The sequence below is a fragment of the Pinus tabuliformis genome, chromosome 1_2 (assembly GCF_031772625.1).
Source record: "Pinus tabuliformis cultivar Carrire ecotype Pingquan chromosome 1_2, CPIR1, whole genome shotgun sequence".
Taxonomy (NCBI): domain Eukaryota; kingdom Viridiplantae; phylum Streptophyta; class Pinopsida; order Pinales; family Pinaceae; genus Pinus; species Pinus tabuliformis.
In genome coordinates this window covers 829,363,761-829,370,064 of record NC_142298.1, presented here as the reverse complement: position 1 = coordinate 829,370,064, position 6,304 = coordinate 829,363,761, and the positions used below count along the sequence as shown (strand labels likewise).

The 6,304-nt window shown below is 38.5% G+C and overlaps 1 long non-coding RNA gene across 1 annotated transcript; it reads left to right on the top strand.

The window, feature by feature from the left end:
* Window positions 1-3,237: 3,237 nt before the first annotated feature.
* LOC149208480 (uncharacterized) lies at window positions 3,238-4,507 on the top strand. The gene is made up of 2 exons (XR_016252118.1): window positions 3,238-3,781; window positions 4,399-4,507. It is a non-coding gene; the product is annotated as an uncharacterized LOC149208480 (long non-coding RNA).
* Window positions 4,508-6,304: the final 1,797 nt, after the last annotated feature.

Here is a 6,304-nt window from a genome sequence, read left to right as displayed (position 1 = left end):
AAAATGTTCAAGAAGTGAAAGATCACATCGAGCATCAAGAAATGAATCCGACCATATCTTGTAAAGGATTGGAAGAAATTACCACTCCTCAAACTCTAGAGATAGAAGGACATATCAAGAAGAAAAAGGTTCAAGCAGTGAAAGATCACATCGAGCATCAACAACAAGTTCTCCAACTTTTAAAGGATAACGCCACTTCGGTGCAAAATCAAACGAAACAACAGGTAGATAAACATTGTAATGAAAAATGTTTTGGTGTAGGTGATTGGGTATTTTTACTGCTACATCTCAAGCAAGCTATTTATGAGAAGGAAATGTTGGCAATACTACATGCACTTAAAAAATGGCGACCTTACCGAATGGGAAGACTCTTCAAGGATGAGGATGTGGAAGCATTGTTTTGTGCTATTTATATTATCCAACCAGATTGGAAAAACGAAGCAAGTGATGAATGGAAGAAGGACGAAGAAGTATGGCCACTTATTCAAAAGTTGCAAAAGATCCCAATTCAAACAATATTGCCAGAAATTGAAGAGGAAGGAAAAAACATATTGGAACCTAGAGCAATCATAGAAACAAAAACCCGACAGCTATGAAATCGATCAATTTCAGAGTATCTCATCAAATGGAAGAACTTACCCGCTGAAGATTCCACATGGGAGGACAAGAATTTTATACAGAAGCATCAAGAACTACTCAAGCGTTGAGGACAACGCTTTTTGAAGGGGAGGGGCATGTTAGGCCCCTATACTACTAGTGTAACCTCTTATTGTTATTAGTATAACCCACTTATTATATTGATGTACCCATGTAGTGCCCATATTGTTACTATTGTGCCCCATAGAAGCCCACTATTGTTATTATTGTGCCCTTACATTATTATTGTTATGTCGACTCTGATTATGTTATGACCCTTTAGACTCCTATATATAGAAAGGAGGTCTTTTCATTTGTATCATCCAAGAATTGTTCATTTATGTAATGTAAAGGAGGTTGCCCCCTCGAAGAGGCTGAATTCTAAGGCGTTGATCTATCTTTTCTATCTTTTCTTGAGCTGGTTTCATAACAGACTACAACATCTGTACTTTTAGAGAGTACTAATATCCTAGTATAAATATATAGATATGAGCTTCTTTCTTTGTCTTGTTGCATTATAAGTGGCCAAACAACCCAAACCTGCAACATTCTCAACCATTTTTTCATAGTAACTCCTCCTTGATGCCAATATAGTGGCCAAACAACCGAAACTTGCAACACTATCAATCGTTTCTCAACCGTTTTTTCATAGTAACTCCTCCATTTTTCTGTAGCAAACAATCCAAACTTGCAACATTCTCAATAGTTTTTGCATAGTTATTACTCCTGCATTTTTTTGTAGAATACAACATCCTCAATCATTTTTGCATAGTAACTCCTGCATTTTTCTGTTGCAGGCGATAGCAAAGAAGCCATAAATTCTTAGGCACAGACACCTTTCACCATAACATACCAGGTGGTAAGGAAGCAAACACCAAGGCAATGGCGTAGACGCTTTAACCATCTGTAGGTGGATGACATGCAATGAGTGTGTTAATACATAAAGTTGTACGTGTGGGTTGATGACATGCAACAAGTGTGTTAATACATAAAGTTGTACGAATAAGTGGTAGAGACTTTTTTGATGCATTGTTATATGATTGTTGTTCTGTACAGGTGTATCCCTTCTTGTATCATACAACACGTGTTGTTCTGACCTCATTTTGCATTTCTCTCATACCAGAAATCGGTTTAGGTGGGTGGTGCATGTGAAGAGAACGTGTCATGTTATATGATTGTCTGGCAAGAGCTTTAGGCAATTATAATTTGTGCGTCGGTGTCATATATGGGATGCCCCGCTAATAAATTACCCGTTCTTTAAAATGTTACAAAAATAAAGTTTTATTGATTTATTTTAATATGTAAATTATTTGTTTTATATTGAATATAAATGTATTGATTTATTTTAATACGTAAATTATTTGTTTTATATATGTATTTGGTATGCTTTGCCACATGATGGTGCGCTTCCATGTGAAGCTGGAGAACCGTCAGTGAGTTGTGGCAGAGCTCCGCCGTTTATGTACAGGCTAGGATTTCAGAATTTGAACTCAAGTGGGAAGTTTCTAATGAATTTCTATGGCATAGAAAGCCATTATTGGATCATTGGCTTGGAGGGCTCCGCAACCGAACTCTGTAATATTATGTTCCAGAGAATAACTGTGTCTTTAAAGATGAATGCTCACGAATATTGCAAAAGAATCTCAGTTTTTCGCAATAAAATTACAGGTATGCCAAGGGAACTGAGATGCCCAAGACTCATCAGTCTAGTCCTGACGGAAAATGAAAAAAATAACAAATATAATTTAAAACTCATTTATTTCACCAATTACTTTCGGCTATTCGGAATAATTTGTTGCGTTGATCGTTGGGTTTTGAATGAGGCAATTCCAGCGCAAATGCTAAATATTCTGAAGCTTGATTATGGCTAAGGATGGTTTTGAGGTCAGTGTGCACACGGTCTTGGATTCCTGAACATATAGGGTTTTTGAATTTGGCCCCTTCTAAAATTATGGGATAATTTCATTTCCTTTTATTTTTGACAATTAGGGGTTTTTGGCGCATATTGTTACATTGGTTTTGTGAATTCTACGGACAGAACTCCCGCACATATTGACATTGGGAAGAATTAGCCAAGAGGTTTCTACCATCAGGGCTGCAATTTATCAAATTTACACCATTGTTCATGTGTAGATCCCTAAAATTTTGTTGCTATTAATTTGTATTTTACTTTGTTACACATCACAAAAGTTATTCGTTTAAGTGTCGTTTTGGTTACTGAAAATATAAATCATTTGATCTCCACTAGGACCATTCGTGTCTGTTGGCGCTATTGTTTTCGACCTCTCAGCTCATACATTCCGTTATCTGACGTAAATGCATTCTGTCATCGTTATTTATTTTTGGCATCCGTACGAAATAGCTAAGTAGAACTGGAGTTTCTCAACCCTTGCAGGGACTACCGCTACGACAGTGGCTCCCTGGTTAGGTACAGAGATACAAAAATAAGGTTGGTACTTTGACGTGTATATATATAAACATAATGCACTCACCTACCCTCGTAGGCCTTTACCATTACAAGTTTATGAACCATTTGGCTGTATTAATTATATTCATTTAAATTCATACTCTGGGTTTTGCGCCAGATGACTTCACGGCAGCGGCTAACCAGCCTGCCATAGGGCATTAAATGCCCGGGGAGATGCAGGCTGGATAACCTGATAACACCCAAGCGGGGAGACTGGGCATTAAATAAGAAATGGGCGCTCGCGTGTTATCGGGCTATCCAGCCTGCATCTCCCCGGGCATTTAATGCCCTATGGCAGGTTGGTTAGCCGCTGCCTGACTTCACAACCCTAGTTAGGTTGGAATGCCTTGACGTGGCTGACATGAACAGTCAAGAACCTTCTGGATGTAGAACTGAGTCTGTCCACTTGGCAGATCGATCTTGGGTTTTATTTTTACATATTCGTCTCTCTGGATTTGGAATCACCGGACGGTGGGGATTGATTGAGGGAGTTAGAGGGCAAGTAACTCATCCCCGCTCTCTCCCTGTTGGGTCTCATTTGCTCATTCTCTTCTCTGTATCTTGCTTCCTATTGTTGAAGAGGGTTTACCAGTTCTGAAGGCTATTGCAATCCAGCCATGGCAATTGTTCATAGCTCTGGAGTCGTGTCAACGCTACACGGTCTGATTGAACCCTCAGGTAAGAAAAATTCTTCAGTTTGCCTATTCCTTCGAGGCTACCACATCTCTAGGTTTTCATTAAACGTTTTCAATCTTCCAGTTACTATTTTTCCCATTCAGTTGCCCAACCTCTTAGGAAAGAGCTAACCAGCCATATATTGGGTATTTAATGCCCTCAGAGCAGCACGCGACTTAACGCGATAACACGGGAGCGGGCAAATTCAGTATTAAATAATATTTGCCCGCTCCGTGTTATCGGGCTAAGTGGCATGCTGCTCTGAGGGCATTAAATACCCAATATATGGCTGGTTAGCTCCAGCCAACCTCTTACCACACTATCAAAGATCAAGGGTTTACAGAAGCTTCATAGTTTTTCCCACATTATCTTTCTTCTTTTCCTGTTTTACCTATTCAGTACTGCTGCCAGTTAAAAAAAAATTAATGTGCAGTTATAAAGAGAATTTCCCTTCCGCAGCTTCATCTTGCGTACTAGATTTTTCTCTATGCCAGTTGCAGGGTTCAGGTTAATTCCTCCTTCTTGTCTATTTCTTCCACCCAGAACCGGTTAAATAATCCTCATTTGATTTTCAGACTTAAAGACTGTATTTACTCTTCTTCCTTTTTTGCATGGTACAGGTACGCTACCATTGGGTTATGCTCGACTGCCTGGAGATTGACTGATGACTTCTTTCCATTTCCGGTGTTCTATTCTTCACAATGTCTCTTAGATGGAGAAAATCTACCACTTCTTCGAATACTGGAAATACTCGAAATCAAACCCTATCTCGGTTAGTTTCTCTTGTTCTTCTATGCTCTGGGTTATATTGTCAGCGGCATATAAGTGTCAGTTCCAGGATATAAATTAAAAGGATCTCTATACAGTTTGTTGTAACATTGATTCTGGGATCTATTATTTCATTTTTGTAATGAACAATGTTAAGGTTAATACATATATACCGTTAATTCCCACCCAAATTAAGGGTTTCCAAATAGATTATTTGGTATTTTGGGTTTGCTATCATGCATTTTGGCCGCCAACCTTTTTACAGAATTTTTTTGTTAATTGTCATTCACATATTCAACATCTCATCAAGGGCTTTATATCATGTACCGATATTCGAAATATATTTCGAATTGTACTAAGTTTGAGCATAAAAGAAAATCTATAATAACCTGTCATGCCACCGGTTTTACCGCTACTGTTTTTAAGAAATATAATTGTAATTTTTTTTAGTGTGTAGAAACACATAGACTATATTGACCATAAAACAACCTCTATCTATTATATTTTCGCCAAATGTTAATTATTTTCTATTTGTGGATAAATTATTTTCAGTTGGTACTTTGTAGCATTCTTAAACTACTTGCAATCCATTGATTTTAAAACGAGTACATATTTTCTTTGGTATCCAGTATACTCTGTTGGTACATATTACCCCTCTTATGTTTACTTATCAGTACTTATTTTTTCCTTAGGTTCTTTAACTACTTATAAACGCATTTGAGTTGGGTTTTTGGGAGATTCTTACTCAAGAACCTGCCATATTTTCCAAATCCATGTGTTGGCCTCTGGATTGTTCCCGGACAATAGGCCAAGGCCTGCTTCTGGCCTAGAACTAACCGGTGCCCATACTTATTAACACTGGTTATTGTACATATTCACCATAAAAATAATACTATTACTGTAACTTTTATGTTTATTCATCCGAATTCCACTCATTCAAGTTTAAACAGTATAAAATAACAATGACTGTTCTTGACAGAAATATAATCACAGTGACAAGATACTTATCTAGTTTCCAAAGCAGTTAGGCTGTCACAGGATTACTGAGGCGAGAATCCGGCGAGAATCCTGCTCCTCCCGACCAATTCAGTAATCAGGATTACTGAGGTGAAAATCCTGCTCCTCCCGACCAACAAGAATGGAAATTGCTTCCAATTCTTCCCGAGCCAGTCCACTTCCACTTCCAGAACAACCATTAGATAGGATTCAAAACAGTCCCACCTAGAACTTTTAGATCACACCAGTTTTGTCTAGGTTTATCTCAAACCTTCCAAGTCTCACAGGGAATTCCACTAGTTCAAGAATCCCAAGAATTTGTCTAGGTTTATCTCAAACCTTACAAGGTCTCACAGGGAGTGTTCCACTAGTTCAAGAATCCCAAGAATTTGTCTAGGTTTATCTCAAACCTTACAAGGTCTCACAGGGAATTCCACTAGTTCAAGAATCCCAAGAATCCTCACAAGGAATTCCACTAGCTCCAACAAGCTCCGGAGGGAATTTCCAAGAGGGAATTCCACTAGCTCGCTAGCTCCAACCAGCTCAAGAATCCCAAGAATCCTTTTCTATAGCTCCAACCAGCTCAAGAATCCCAAGAATCCCTTTCTCTGGCAGTGTCTTGTTTTTCCTCCACAACGTCACGTTTTGTAAGGAATCAGTTCTATATCCTCCCTTGGACCTCTTCCAACCAAGTACCTGACGTTTTAAGTTGCCTCGGATTTTTCTTTTGGCCCCTTTCCCAACCTCAGATTTATTTTTTTT